Source organism: Tamandua tetradactyla, chromosome 2 (assembly GCF_023851605.1).
Source record: "Tamandua tetradactyla isolate mTamTet1 chromosome 2, mTamTet1.pri, whole genome shotgun sequence".
In the NCBI taxonomy this organism is placed as follows: Eukaryota; Metazoa; Chordata; class Mammalia; order Pilosa; family Myrmecophagidae; genus Tamandua; species Tamandua tetradactyla.
The window spans coordinates 175,325,285-175,341,603 of NC_135328.1; the positions used below are offsets into that span (position 1 = coordinate 175,325,285).

At 51.1% G+C, this 16,319-nt stretch overlaps 1 long non-coding RNA gene across 2 annotated transcripts; it reads left to right on the forward strand.

Moving 5' to 3' along the window:
- The first annotated feature begins 1,426 nt into the window (after positions 1 to 1,426).
- Positions 1,427 to 15,792, forward strand: LOC143663115 (uncharacterized). Of its 2 annotated transcripts, XR_013165819.1 has the most exons (6): positions 1,427 to 1,621; positions 2,856 to 3,002; positions 6,717 to 6,845; positions 8,776 to 9,013; positions 10,930 to 11,009; positions 15,662 to 15,792. It is a non-coding gene; the product is annotated as an uncharacterized LOC143663115 (long non-coding RNA). The 2 variants fall into 2 exon arrangements; XR_013165814.1 differs by lacking the exon at positions 10,930 to 11,009 and having other exon boundaries at positions 1,430 to 1,621.
- Positions 15,793 to 16,319: the final 527 nt, after the last annotated feature.

Here is a 16,319-nt window from a genome sequence, read left to right on the forward strand (position 1 = left end):
TGCAGAAGGTGAAAGGGTCTGGGCTGTGTGCAATACCATAGTCCCGGGTTCCATCCCAGCTCTGCCATTTTCTAGCTACCTGACCAGCATGTCACCTTAAACTCTCTGAGCATCTGTTTCTTTATCTGTAAAATGGGTGTGGGCATACCAGGGTGGTGGCGGAGCGCAAAGGCAGTAGCCAGCTGGCGACGCTGCAAACAGTGAAGGCCTGCATCCGACGTCACCAAGCCCCACAAGGAAATGGAGGCCTGGAGAGGGATGGGCTGCTGACCCAGGGCCCAAGTACAAGCCCACAGTCTGCACCCTTTTCACGCACGATGAGAAGAATTTGTAACAAATGCAGAGAAGAGAACGGCTGGGAGCTCTTTTCTGGTCCAGAAAGGCCACGAGGCCAGTTGGGGAGAGTCGCCCCCCAGGATGGGGGTCTGAACTGCAAGACCCACAGAGACCCCCAGGATGGGGTGTGCACTGCCAGGGCCCGCTTCCCCAGGCCAGGGCACACACGCAGCGCCAATGTGTTAGGACTTATGCACGGTCCCCGCCATGGGAACCAGCCACCTCCCTCTGCCAGCCGCCCCCTAATTCTTCCAATGTGGCCCAGAGCAAGACTCTGAGGGATGGAGAGAAGCAAGGAGGGGTGAGACCACCTCTGCTGACGGCTCGTTTACAGCCCGCCCATCAAGTGCATTTTCCCTGCTGGACCCGGCCGCTGGGAGCAGGGACGCTGGGGGGGCCAGCTCGCAGCTACCAATGACACGTTGCAGGCACTGGGGGGAAGTCTGACCCCTGTCACTCAGAGCGGCCTGGGGGCCGCCGCAGCTGGCCAAACCCAGAAAAGACAGGGTGAGGCCAGCCAGCCAGCCAGTGGAGGCCTGGAAACTCTAGAGCAGGCCCCAGTCTGAAAATAACAAACTCCCTGCTCTCTGATCTTCACCCTGTCCCAGGATCTTTCCAGGACAGCCAGCAGGCCAGGTGCAGCAGGGCTGCCTGAGCTGGCTGGGCAAGTCTGGGAAGGGAAGACAGAGAGGGAAGCTGGTGATTCAGAGATTACTCCTCCAGCCTGTGGTCCATGTGGCAAATCTCCGTGGGCAGCTCCCGAGTGAGTGAGGCCACGTGGGTTGCTGACAGACACAAGAAGATAGGGCTTCTAGTCCAAGCCTCCCCGGGCTTGCTGTGGAACCCTGGGTCAGACTCAACTTCTCTGGATCTCTGAAATGAGGGAGCTAGAACGCCTGCCTTTAAGGAGAATCAGGCTAAGATTACAAAGAGAAGAGGCCATCAGATCCCCAGACCCCTTAACTCTGACTCAAAATATCCTGGAAAGCTGAGGGTGAATTAGGACTTGGGTTGGGATGGATCTAACAGCTATAAACGCAGAGAATGTCCATTGATGCTCATGCAAGGGCTGAGGGCTAGACAAACCTGGGGAAACAAATGGATCCATCTTGGTACTTGTCCCTTTGGGCCTCCCCACCTGGTGATGGACTAATTGTGACCAAAGGAGGAGTGATGACTGTGACACTGGAGGGACAGACATTGCCCAGGAAGAGGCAGGGATGAGCAGACAGTTTCCAGCAGAGAAGCTGAGAAAATCACTTGGAAGAGATGGCATTTGAGGCAGGTATGGCCCTTCTCTATAGTGCATGGCTCACAGCAGGGGCACGGGGGATGGATATGGATGTGTGGATGGATGGATGGATGGACGGATGGGCAGATGGAAGAAGAAGGATGCTTTATTGAATTGACTCTTACAACAATTCTGCCAAGGAGAAGGACAGGAGCTACATCTTATTAATATGCACAAGTTATTAATATTATTAATATTAATTAAAAGTAAAGTTATTAATAAACACACCTGAAGATGAGGGCGGGAGCATGACTTTCTTAAGGCCACACCTAGATTCATGGCTGATCCAGGACCAGAATTCAAGATTCCTAACTTCTAATCCAGGCTCTTTCCAGTCCATAGTGCCTGCCTATTCCACTCTCCTATTCTCCTCCTGCATCACACAAATATCTGTGGAAAGCAGGAAAAAAGGAGAAGGAGTGGAAAGAAGGAAGGAAGTGAAGGAAGGAGGGAGAGAGAGAGGAAGGGAGGGAACCATTCACGTTGGTAAGAGTCCCAGGATGTGGTCCCTGAGCAGGGATAAGTCATTTCACTTGGTTTTGGCCTTTCTATCAGTTCTAAAATGGGTTGTGAAAACCTCTTTGGATCACAGGCAGGGAAAGAGCTTGAAAGAAAGGATAAGCCCCTGCAGATGGAAGGGGAGAGAGCCATTTTTATCATGGCTCTTTACTGACAGCGATGACCCCTGGCTTTCAGACACAGCCAGGTCAGAACGGCCCCCACTGACCCTGCACCCCAGAACCCATCCCAGTGTGGAGGTTGGGGGCAAAGAGGATGGGTGCTGGGGGAGGCAACAGCTGGTTGTTGAGTAAGAATAAACACAGGCCCTGACGCTGGGCTCCGGCTCCACAGGAGAAGGAAAGGACCAGGTAAAGCAAACACCGCCAGCTGGCTCTCCGCTGCCCCTGCCAGCATGTGGGGTGGGAGCGGGAAGAGCCCAGTAGCAGCAGGAATGCCCGATCCATTTCTAGTTGACTTCTACATCTGATCATCCGTGCATTTATTCACTCACTCATGCACTGAGCAGGTGCCGTGGCAGGCCTGGCGCTAGTTGTTTAATACAGGTTTTTCCATCCAATTCCCAGCACCTAGTTGGTGCAAAAGAAAAGGCTCTGATGGATGGCACCATTACTAAGGAAATGTTCTAGCCTCAGAGTCTAGGGTTTCAGCTTTGAGTCGCCATCTGGGTGAGTGCCCCCGTTTCTTTCTCTCTCTCTCTCTCTTCCAGTTCCTTCATCTGTGAAATGAGGAGAAGGAGACCCTGACCCTCATCTAACCCAGGCAGGTTAGAGGTGCTGGTCCAGACACAACCCTCCCGGAGACGGCAATCCCTGCCCTGGGGTGCATGGAGTCTGAGCAACTGTCCCCATCCCAGGTGGGCCAAGGAATGCATTTGTCTGCTCACAAGGGGCATGGAGAGAGGGAGGCGGTCACCTTAATAGTTTTTGTTAAATATAATGATGTTCATCTCTAGATGAGTCCCTGGACCAGAGAAGTCCTGAAATGCCGAGGGGCCAGCCTCTCCAGAGCATCAGCTAGTTCCATCCCCCTATCCCATATTATCGACAGCCCCTTCTAACGTGAAAAAAGTTAGAATGGGCATAGCCCAAATACCCCTAAAGAGTGGCAGAAAGATCAAAGGTGACGGTGGCATTCTACAGAGAAGGTAGTGTTTGACAAACAAGCATGATTGTTAATTCTTATATTGATATTTCTTTTAGTCTCCAGGATCTTAGAGCAGCTAGAAAGAAAAACCTAAAACGGTGGAATTGTAACCCATACCTAACTCTGAAATCTGTTTTACCACTAATTGTTGCAGTGCGCTTTGAAATGCATTGCTTTTTTTTGTGTATATGTTATTTTTCACAGAAAAGCAAAAAATATTTCTTCTAGCCTTCCAGTGTTTGGAACAGCTAGAGAAAAAAAAAAATCCAAAATAGTGGAAGGGTAACCTATAACAAACTCTGAAATCTGTTCTGTAACTATTTGTTGAAGTGTACTTTGAAAATCATTGCTTTTTCTTTCTTTTCTTTGTATGTATGTCAAATTTAACAATTAAAAAAATGTTTAAATATAGTGATACTTGTCCCAGAGTAGGACAGGTGGGCTCTCCCCTCCACCCCCCATTTCTCATCCCCTTCTTGTGGGGACTCTAGAGCCTACTGCCCAGGTTAGAACCCAGGCAGCTGCATGTTCCTAAGCAAGGCATTAATCTCTTTGTACCTCAGTTTCCTAATCTGTAAAATAGGGATGCCAGTACCTGCCTCAAAGGGTTGTTGCAAGGATTAAACTGCTACATGCAAGGATTAAATTGCTACATGCACCCCACACATAAAAAGTATAATATATGCTATCCAGTAATAATAATACCATCTCTGAGGCTCATCCCAGGCATTGCACCCTCTGGTAAGCTTTCCTGTCCCCACAGGCTGGGTTACATTGCCTCTTTCAGCACTGCGCTTCCCTCTAACAAAGCCGTTATCTTTGTTCTGTTCTGTAACGTTCCTGTTCAAATACTGTTCTTGAACCCACTTTATAGAAAAGAAAACTGAGGCCCATAGAGGTTCAGCGATTTTTCTCCCTGCCCTGATTTTCCATCCTTGGCTTGTATATCTCCGATGACAAAGAAACTCACCTCCTTCCGATCACCCAGTTAGCCAGGGGAGGAAACCACCTGGACTGAGTTTTGCAGGGTCAGGGTTAACCAGAAGAAAGCTGGGGGTGAGAAAGGAGGCATTCCAAGCAGCAGGCCAACATGTGAAACAGCCCCTAGGCAGGAGGGGCTCGAGCACTTTGGTAGTGCAGAAGCCTAATGCGAGGGAGGGGGCCAGCAGGGAATGAGGACAGGGGGTAGAGGTGGACACTACCACACCTCAGGGCTTTGAATGCCAAGTGAGAGGGCTCAGAAGTGATGTCTGGACAATTTGCAGAAGAACACAGAAATGGCCAGATTTCCATGTGGGGCCCTTGGTGAGCTATAAACACCGTGCGAAGCTAACCATGAGGGCCAATTAATGGTTTGCCACTCTGCACGGTAATTGCCATTTACAGATCCAATTCCCATTAGATCATAAATCCCACTAGGTCAGGATCTGTGTGTCTTGATCATTCCTGGGTCCTGTGCTTGGCACTTGGAGGATGTTCTGAGTAAATAAGTCAATCACAAATGAAGCCCATGATGCCAGCTGTTGTGAATTGTTTTGCAGAAGAAAGAAAGTCAGACAGCCCTCCATCCAAGCTCTGACGTCATCTCTTAGTGAACATTAGTCTTTACAGGTCATGCAGTATCTCTGATTTTCCACTTCCTCTTCCTCCGAATAAGTTTAATAGTTCCTTCGTCCCAGGATTGTGGTGGAGCTCCCAGCACAGTGTCCAATGCAAATAGATCCTCAGTAAATCACAGATGAAAGAACAACTTGGAGGACTTTGTGCATAGTCGCAAAGCCACTGCCTGGTTCAGACATTGGCCAGCAGGAGGGTGAATGGAAAGGGCTGGTATTTTAAATTTGAGAGACCTGGATTTGAATCCTGGGGTCTTGCCTTTTACTAGCTATGCAGCCTTAGGGAAGTAAATTAACCTCTCTGGTTTTCTCTTCTATTCAATCCAGTATTAACAATAATACCGATCTCAAGATCTTGTTGCACAGGCTAAAGGAGGTAACAGATGTGAAAGTGTTTAGTGTATACAAATCTGGGTGATGATTATTATTATCATAACGGTTCATAAAACGTGGGTGGAGCTTCCTGTTGTAAGCAAGTTTTCCCCCATCCCCACCCTGCAGACCAAGGGCTGGCTCAGGGTTTTGTTCCCAGGAAGGGCATAGCTGGAGGGGCCGGGCGGGCTGGGGCAGAGGCCAGGGCGAGCTCCCGGCTCCCACCATCTGTGCCACAGGGTCGACCCATCTGTCCAACAGTGGGTACACATGTGGCCTCGTCAGAGGACACGGGGTCACAGAGGTCAAACAGGAGAAAATTGGGGGCAGATGAAGGGAAGCTTCCAGCTTATTTTTAGAAAAGGGGGAAAGAGAGAAAGACAGGAAGGCCCTTGTTCATCGGGTCTCCACCATGTGGATGGCAGGTGGGGCGGGGGTGGGGGCAGCCAGGCTGGGGCTGGAAACAAAGACAGACACCTCTGCCACTGAGGCCATCCCCGCCCACCAGCCCATCCTTAAGCCAAGGCCTGCACCCTTTGGGCGCCCCCTCTCTTCCCAGGCCAAACTGAACTAGAATGGTAAATCAGATTAACTTTTTAAGCATCATAAGGATAATATTCCACAATCAAGATTACAAATTCTATCCCTCAAAGATGCACTAAGCACCTACTATGTGCCACTTCTATGACAGGCAATGGGGACAGCATTCATAAAATTAATGAGGTCCAGTTGGTGGAAGAGCCCCCAGTTCCAAGGGAAAAGAAAGATTAGGAGGTTGGTAAAAGCAGACTGGGTCTGTCTTGCTGATGGATTTCTTACCAGTGCCTGGTAGAGTTGGTGCTCAATAAATACCCATGGAATCCGTCACCACTATCTAACCCAAGGGCGATTGAGGGGCTAGATGATGAGAGCAGCACAGGGCAGTTGGGGCCTGGCAGAGGGAGCATCTATACCAGCTCTATGATCCAGGAAGGCTTCCTTGAAGAGGCGGCAATTGTGGGCTTTCAAGCTGGGAAGAGGTGATGGAGAATGTACAATATTAAATAAAACCAGGAGGCATGAGAACTTAAACCAGGCTTAGGATACATGTGGGGAAGAAGGGAATCCAAGATAGGGAAGAAGAGGTTTGTGGACTCTGCGCCCCCTTTGCACAGCCCAGCCCTATCAACGCAGGCTTCTCATTTGCAGCCCTGGCTCTACCCCATGGGAGCTCTTTTCATGTGGAGCCCAGAACCCCGAAGGAGACTGCACAAGTCCTGAGGCCCTGAGCCAGTGGGACCACATGTGGGCTTGAGGAAGTGTCTGCCAGCTGCAGTGTAGAGGAGAGCTAGTGGCTGGGATCTGGTGGAGGGAAGCTGGTGAGCATGCTCAGGACAGGGCCTGGCACACAGTAGGCCTGCAAGAGGTGAAAATCCCCTCCTCTCTGTCTTCCTTAGGATCTCAAGGTCCTGATGCCTCTCCAGGGTCATGAGAGTCATCACCGTGGAATGATACGATGGCAACTCTGTAGTCAAGTTGCCAGGGTTGAATCCTGTCTCTTCTGCTTCCTGGCTGTGTGACTTCAGGTCAATTGCTTTGCCTCTCTGTGCCTCAGTTTCCTCATCTGTAAGATGGACATGGCCATAGTTTATACCACTTAGAATTGTTGAGAAAATGAACCAATGTATGTAAAGAACTTAGAATAAGTGCCTGGCCCACAGCAAGTGCTCAATGTTAGCTGTTGTGGGTATCAATCCACAGCTCGGGTGTCCAGGTCTGGGGAGGGACGGGCTGAACAAGCACAGCACTCTCCAGCAGAGAGTGGAGGGCAGGACCAGTCATGAACTAGGTGTCGGGAACAGGCCGGGCCATGGGGAGACCTGCTCTGCGGTACCAGGGCCAGCCAAGGCAGAGCACCTGCAGGCCCAACCATGGCTCCCGTGGGCATCTTTGGAAAGAGCTCAAAAATAACAGGAATTTTCCAAATTGCCTGTTTTGCCATTCCCAGGCCCCCCAGGTCCCCATCCCCAGATCTAACTCCTGAGTAGAACGTTGGAATGTGTCGGGAACAAGAAAGTGAAAGTCTAGAGATCCCAGAGAGGATTGTTAATCCCGAGTTCGGGTGGTGGCGGTGTGCCTGCCAGTGCAAAAGCGTGAGAGAGTGTGTGTGGGTGTGCATGCATGTGTGCATACGTGAGTACGTGTGTCCTGATAAGAGAATCCCCAGCCGTGGACGCCTATGTGCATGTCAACACACAGAGACAAGCACCGGCCTCTGTGTCCTGTGTCTGAGCCTACACATGAGTGTGTGCACATCAGTGTGCAAAGACAGAGCAGCCTGCTACAAGCGGCAGAGAGGTGGCCCATGTCAACCATTTAACAGCCCAATATACTATAAGTGCCCTTCAATCATAATTCTGTCCTCTTTGTACACCGTGTCCATTTACCTACATGTGTAAATGTATGAAGCCCTGCCTGCAGCCTGTATGGGCACAGGCATTAGTGTGTCCCTGTGTGTAAGCTTATGGCAGTGCCATGGCAATAGGGGCCTGGAGCAGGACAGGAAAGAGAAGTGAGATCTGTCCTGCTTGTGGGTTCTTCGACAAGCATTTAGCAATTTCTGGGCCACGACCAACTCCGGGAGGAGCTGAGGGCTGGGGACTGGGGGCTGGGGATGTGTCATGGGCTGGGACTCAGCTGTGAGGATCCCATAATGTCAGAGGGACAGAGTGTCTATATAAGAGGTCGGCATAAGGCATCTGGGCTGTGGGATCCTTGGGTGGGCAGCAAGCTCGGCCTCCTGAGGGCCTGGAGAAGCTTTGAGACCATCCACAGCAACCCCAGAGAGGAAGGGAACACCGCAAGGCCAGGGCTGCGGCTGGAACCAGGGTCACTGGGAAAAGTACAGACTTGAAATCCTATGAGCCTGGGTCTGCACTGGGGCTTTCCCACTGGCCAGCTGAGCGACCCTGGGGAAGTCACTTCACCCCTCTGAGCAAAACTCACAGGGCTGTGGTGAGGACCCGCAGTCACGGGGGGGTTGATAACCAGGCCCCCTGCTCCCCACTCCAGTGCTTCTTAATGAATCCAAAGAGTCACCTTGGGATCAGCCGAAGGCTGAGGGCAGGGTCCCAGCTGCCATCTGAGGGTCTCTTTTCCAGACCGGCCTGGCAGGGTTCCAGAACTGTGTCATGGGAGGGCCGCGACAAATCCAGACTGGACAAATCCAGTCACTAGACTCAGTCTGATGACAACCACGTGATCTTACAGGACTGCCTTTGCCCTGCCGAGCCTCAGTTTCTCCATCCCTGCCAAGAAGGCTAACCTAGGGGGTCTCTAAGGGGCCTCCTTGTTCCAAAGACCCCCGCTCCAGAGGGGGAGGTAATTGGGAGCAGCTGCTCCAAGAGTGAGAGTGGGGGCGTTGGGGAGGAGGTGGCTAGGTTTTCCCAGTTGCCGGACACTGTCCTGTGGTTTATGTCAAATTGTCAGCCCCAATCCCGCTTTCCTCCCGGGCAGGGCCGCCTTCAGTGGGCCTCGTGAGAGGTGGCCCGTCCAGCCACCATGTTTACAATGCTCAGACGCCGCCGGGAACCTGATCTGGGCAGACCAGGGTGGGCCGCCCCACTGGGCCCGGGCTGTGTCCACACTCATTTTGCAGAGACTGAACACGGACAGCCCGCCCGCCTCGCTGGGTCCAGCTGCCGGGCCACCCTCCTGCAGGGGGCCCAGCCTCTCTGCCACTCGGGAAGGGCAGGTAAGCACCTTGGGTGGCTGTGGATTCTGCCAGGGCCCAGGGAGGCAGAGGCAGTGCTGGGGGGTAGGCGTGGGATGGCATGGAGGCGGGCTGCAGAGGAGAGGGGGCATCCCCACTCCAGTCAGGTTCTTGCTGTGTGCCCTCAGGTGAGTGTGCTTTCCCGCCCCTCTCTGTTCGGGCACATGTACCCCGAATGACGTTCTCACCAACCGACTCATTCACTCACTCACTCATCTAGATCAGGGTTCAGTAAACTACAACCTGCAGGCTGAATCCGGGACACCACCTGCAAGAGACGTTGGGTGTTCACATTTTCAAAGGTCAGGGGGGAAAAAATCAAAAGACGAATCCTATTTTGAGATGCACAAAATTGCACGAAATCTAAAATCTGTGAATGAGGTTTCACTGGAACACAGCCACACTCCTTCATTGAAGTATTGTCTATGGTTGCTTTCGTGCTACAATAGTCAACCCACAGGCACCGCAGACAAGACTTCATGTGGGCGAGAAATAAACTTTGGTTATTGTCAAGTCCCCATTTGGGATATGCCACGGTGTGTCTCCGTCTGCGACAGAGGCCATACGGCCCGCAAAGCTGTAAATATTTACTATCTGGCCCTTTACAGAAAATGCCTGCAATGAGCAGTGGACATAAACCACGGGTCAAGTCTTGGGAGCTGGCAGTGGGGGTGCTGGGAGTGTGTAAGAAATACCACTTTCTTTGTTTCCTATAACTTAATTTCTTACCCCAAGCTCCCATTCTGCTGGGATGGTGAAAAAGTCCACCCAGGAACTTCTTTGGATTTCTCCTCCCCTGGGGTCATTCCACCTTTCTTGAATCTTCCATGATGCTTAAGGGTGAGGCCCAAGGGAAAGGGGCAGGCAGGGCCCTTACTGCCCAAGCATTGACTCACCTGGATTACACCTGAGAGCCCATCTCGGTGACCCCTGTGTGTCTGACTGCCCTCGGCCACCCTCTCTGACCCATCTGCTGGCTGCACCCCACACCATTCCTCCAGAGACCCTTGTCACCTTCCAGCAAAGCTGCTTGGGACACACAGGCCCAGCCACACCTCTTCTCTCTTCTCTGTGTTTCTTCAAAACACTGTTTATACCTCGTCTCCCCCGTACTTCCTCTGTAAACACTCTAAATTCTAAAAGCTCCAAGTTTGGGAAAACAAAGGCCAGAAAGACTGGCAGGCACGTCTGTGTTCTGCCCTGTCACGGACCTCCCCTGGGGCCAAGAGCACAGAGCCAGGACCTGGGAGAGTGAGGGGACACAAGAAAGAACCAACAGAGACGGGAACTCAAAGTGCAACCAGGCAGCACCTGTTGCACTGCTTTACGCCACTATCACCCATTCACACATTCAGCCCGCCACCATGGATTACCTAAGTCCCCCCAGCCACCATAGGTGACTGGGTTACACCTGGCCCTCAAGTTGTCCACATTCCATGACAATGGTTGCTGGTAAATGTCTAACAACTGGCTTTCAGGAAGGAAAACAGCCCTGATTTGTAGTATCTGCTGATTCCTATAAGTTCTCCCACCGTGGCCAATTTCAAGCTACCAACATGATACCCCTGAACATGGACCGGGAAGGTGTGTGTACAATCAATCCCTGCAGGCATTAGAAATGGGTTCCAGAACGCATTGCTCTGGCGAGTATTCTGACACTTAAGGAGACCTCACAGCACAGAGTGGTAGATATGAAATAAGGGAAGCAGAGGGCCAGTGGGGGCACAGAGGAAGAGCATCAAATCTGCTTGGAGGGCCCATCCTGGAGGGCATCTTAGAAGAGGTGACCTTAGAATTTGGTCCTGAAGGAAGGGTAGGAGTTTGCTGGGCAAAGAATGGAAGGACGGGTCTCTCTGACCGGCTCACCCTCACCTGTCCCTCTTTTCTTGCTCTCCTAGGTAACCCCCACAGCTTGAGTTACACTATTATATCCAATCTGGGCATCTTTTCTTCTGCAGAGACACCCCAGAATTTTAACGTTAGAAAGGATGCCCATGGGCCATGCAAGGTTGCTGGGGGGAGCTGGCTCCCGTCCACGTAATGATTCTGGCCTGTGGTAGATTGTGCTATTGCTCCCGATGATTCGTTTCCCCTTCTCTGTAAGAGGACTTTGCCTCCCACCCATTGCCAGGCTCCACTCTGCAGGAGTTTACACTTCCCATGTGGCGGATACCAGATGCTGCTGCTTGCCTTGGTTTGGCCCAAGAAATGTGAGTCAAAGTGGCATTTAAAGCTATTGTATGGCTCGGCCATATCTCTCTTTGTCCTCTGCCCTGAGTCTGGCATGTCCCAAATAGGGATGGTTCCTTCACGAGGATTCTGGAATAAAGGCAAAACATGGAGCTGAGCCATAGTCAACCCACAGGCACCACAGACCAGACATAATGTGGGTGAGAAATAAACCTTGGTTATTGTAAAGTCCCTATTTGGGGTACACCACGGTGTGTCTGTTACCACAATGTAACCTAGAAAGAACCGACTTGTACTCAGCCCATCCCCATATCCACCCAGGACCAGGCACATGGCCCAACTCACCCTCAGGGGTCCCCAGAGGCACACAGAGTCTCCCTGCCTCCCCTAGTTTCAAGCAACTATTTATCCTACCCAGGCTGTTGAGAAAAGCACAAATCCCTCAAAAGGTCCAGAATTTTCTACAGTTCTAGGATCATCATATATCCAGAGCAGGGAGCAAAAGGAGCCTCTTGCTAGTGGCTTCTCCAGCTCAATTCTCCCCATCGTCTGACAGCAGCTATTTATAAATGTCTCTCTTGGTACCAGAAAGATGTTCCCAACATCAACCCAAATTCACTCCTTACATTGCAAATTCTCCCTTCTTTCAGAAACTGGCCAAATTCAGGAAACCAACTGTGCAAGAGAGGAGTCAGGGTGAGGGCTATGGGAAGTGAACTCTGTGCTGGGCAGAGTCAGGGACAGAGAGTCAGACCTATTAGCCCTTGTCCTCAAGTCCAGTGGGGCAGACAGACATGTGAAATCAGGAATCATGCTTGGCTGCTCTACAAAGTCCCGTGGGATCCCAGAAGACGCAGAGACTAAAGCTATCCAGATATCAGAAATCTTTCTGGGGCAAATTAAAGGATCAAGCAATGGATGATGGATGGATGGATGGATGGATGGTTGGATGGATGGATGGATGGATGGATGATGGATGGATGGATGGATGATGGATGGATGATGGATGGATGATGGATGGATGAATGATGGATGGATGGATGGATAGATGGATGATGGATGGATGGATGATGGATGGATGGATGGATAGATGGATGATGAATGGATGGATGGATGGATGATGGATGGATGGATGGATGATGGATGGATGATGGATGGATGGATGGATGATGGATGGATGATGGATGGATGATGGATGGATGAATGATGGATGGATGATGGATGGATGGATGATGGATGGATGATGGATGGATGGATGGATAGATGGATGATGGATGGATGGATGGATGATGGATGGATGGATGGATGGATGATGGATGGATGGATGGATGATGGATGGATGGATAGATGGATGATGGATGGATGATGGATGGATGGATGATGGATGGATGATGGATGGATGGATGATGGATGGATGATGGATGGATGGATGATGGATGGATGATGGATGGATGGATGGATAGATGGATGATGGATGGATGGATGGATGATGGATGGATGGATGGTGGATGATGGATGGATGGATGATGGGTGGATGGATGGATAGATGATGAATGGATGATGAATGGATGGATTATGGATGGATGATAGATGGATGGATGTATAGATGGATGATGGATGGATGATGGATGGATGATGGACGGATGAATGGATGTATAGATGGATGGATGGATGGATGATGGATGGATGATGGATGGATGGATGATGGATGGATGGATAAAATAAAATAAACTACCTGGAAGGGTCAAAGAAGTTTTCACAAAGGATGCATAAGTCAAACCTAAAAAGCAAGAATATTACCAGGAAGAGTGAGTGTTCCACACAGAGAACAGCCCATGAAAACAGGGAGGAAAGAAGGTTTATAGCATCTAAAAGAGGAAAGAGATCAGAAATGCAAAGAGCAGCAGTTGGGCTCTGGAAAGAGATTTGACTGCGGAGTCAGAATGACTGAGTTCTGACATCAGCATCACTATTTTCTGGCTGTGTCACCTTGAGCAAATTACTTAACCTGTGCCTGTCCTACTACTATCTGAATAACTGCAATATAGGGGTAAAAATGCTCTCTCACAAAATTATCGAGGCATTTTAGTGAAACAATGTAAGCAAAGCTCCTGGCTCCTTCTTACTTCTCCCTGGGATCAGTTTCCCCATATTTGATCCCTGCACTGGTGGGGCTCTCCCTCCTGGCTGGGACCATCACCTCCTGCCAGTTCAGGGACTTTCTTTCACCAGGCTCCTGCTTCAAGGGCACTCTCTGTCCTCCTGCACCTTCAACGACTTCACTCCAGCCTCTGCTGTTCAGTGTCTCACATGCTCCAGACAGCCCAGACTAACCCCCACCCCCCTTTTCCAAGCCTGAACAGTGTTCTGGCTCCAAAGCTAGAAATTCCCTCCCCTCTGGAGTTAGCATGTCCAGACCACAGGGTCCAGCCACAGGGACTGGGGGAAGAGTAACTATAAGCAGGGTGAGGCAGCTGGATCTCGTGCCCTCGGGGAGACGTGGGCCACCAAGGTGATAAAGCAAAGGCTGAAGGCCAGGTGAAGAGTTCAGGCTGGCCTGGGCCTTGCCCTCAGCTGCCACTCTTGTTATCTCACTTCTCCCAAACTGCAATGCCCCTGATACCATTTCTCATCCTGAAGCCAGTTTCCTGCCCCAACTCCCTCCAGTACAACTATCCCTATGGGGATCATATTATCACCAAATAATGATGAACTAAACTTAGAAGCAAATTCTTGTTATAAAAGTCATGGGCACATAGGCCAGGGCCCACAAAGGGAAGTAATTAGGGATTTGGAAATGCCATTCAAGGCCTTTCCCAATTTAGCCTGGTGTTCAGTAGATACTCAATAAATAGCTCTGAGCAAGTGACTGCTCTGTCCCTGCTCACTTCCATGGCTGCTCACACACACAGTCCTGCCCTCCAACCCCGTGGAACTACTGGTAGTGCCCTAACCTGGGACTCACTCTCCTAGAGCAGGGCCTTTGCATGTGCTCTTCTCTCTGCCTGGAACAAGTACCTCCTCTCGCATCCTTCTTTGCCTACCTCTGCCTCACCATTCAAGATGTGTCTCATACAGCACTTCTTTCAGGAAGACCTACCTTAACTGTCAAGTTGGACCGGGGGCTCCCTTGCCTTCCCACATGCCGTCTCCCACCTAGTCACAGCTCTGGAGGCACACACAACATGTGGGTGGTCCCTATGCATCTCTGCCTCCCTCGCTGGGCTATGAGCTCCTCCAAGGGCAGAGATGGAGTCGCTAGCGCTCAGTAAGGGGCCTGGCCCTAAAAAAGGGCTCAGTGAATGTTTAGTGAGGGAATAACATGCTTTCAGATCAGATAATCCTCAGGAGCTGAGTTACTTCCCAAGAAGCTGGAATCAAGTCAGGAGCAGCAGTGATTTCTACCAGGGGAGTCAGAACAGGAAGGCTGGGTGCCACCCTCTCCCCTGGAGGCCTCCCAAAATTACTGCAGCTTCCCATAGGCCTGACTCACCCCAAGGAGCAGCTGAGTCTTGGGAGAATCTGGACTGAATTCTGACACTATAAAAGTCCTGGGATATCAGCACCAGAAGGGATTTAACATCTCAGAGAACTTGGGAACCAGCTCTGCCCCCATTTAACAGATGGGGAAATTGGGATCCAGAGAGAGAATGCAGCCTGCCCTATTTTTCCCATATTCCTGAGGAACATGGGAAAGATTTTGAGGACAAGGACTTCCAGCTGCCTTGCTGCCTTATTGGTCCTTAGGTTCTATTTTATCTCCTCATCCAGACTCCATGCAGCTGGAGCTGAACACACCACTATTTCTTGTCAGATACGTGCTAATGAATTCCTTCTAAAGCCTCTCTTTTAACCCTACTGTATGTTCTATCCCTGATTGGCTGTGGGATAGGAAGCTCGCCTCCCCCTCTCTCTATGCTATTGGTTTTCTCATTTGTAAACTAAAGAGTGGCCTAGCTCAACAGTGTCAACGGGGCTCCTTTTTAGTACCAACTCTCACTGATTAGTAGTGGCTGCTTGAGAACAAGTGAGAGGGCAGGAGTGCTGTGACGGGTTAGCCACGTCTGTCACCACGGGGTCAGGTGGTAGCGCGGCAGGCAGCAGATGGCCCTGTATCTATAAACCCTGGACCAGCCTCCCAAGGCCCCTGGTCTCTTCCCAGCTCTAAACACCTAGATTTCGCTTTCTCCTGCCTCCACTGCCACCATCAACAACCATATAAAACTCCAGGCTGGGGACAAGGCATTCGGGGATCACCGCGGAGCCCTCGAGGATCTCGCAGTTTGGTGAAAGACAGATTCACACACGAACAAGTCTTAGCGGAGAAAGAGGCTTTAGAGGTCAGGGGTCTGATAGCTCCGCAGAGGAAGGAACCCACCTGAGCAGCAATTCATCGCCTCCCTCCCCTGTTCTCCCCACCCCCCCAACCCATGTTCACAGGTGTCATCATCACCCAAAACATCTCAGTTCACGTTGGTACAAGCGTCACCCAATGAAGAGGAGGTTGATGTTTCAGGCCCTGCAGACTCAGTTCGCGTATCCAGGCTCTGCCACTTCCCAATAATATGATCTCAGGCTAACTATTCTGTCTTTCCATTTCCTTATGTGTAAAGTGGGCGGGGCAGGGGGTATGGGCTGTTGTGAAGAGTGAGTAAAGTACACGGAAATTGCCTGGCACACAGTAGGCCCTCAACAGAGGCGAGTTGACAGTATGACTCAGTTAAAGTCTGCCTCCTTATCACTTCCCTGGCTTTGAGCTCTGCTCCCACGGCCTGGGGCCAGCCCTGTGGGGAAGTGTGGACACCAACAGGGCCCCACCTTGTCCTCCCTCCTTGGTGCCTCCACATGCTGCTCCCGTGAACACTTGCTGTCCACGGTGCCCTGACTCTGAAGCCAAGGCTCATCCAAATCCACTCAGCCTGGCCCTCTGGAGAGGACCCAAACCTCCCAGAGAAAGGAGGGTGCAGCCTCCCCATCCTTGGCCATACCCAGAGGCTCAGGTCTGGACACTGTCCCTCCCCCCTCCCAGGAGAGTCCCCCTCCGTGCACCCAATCTGTGCACACACACACACACACACACACACACACCCATTTTGGT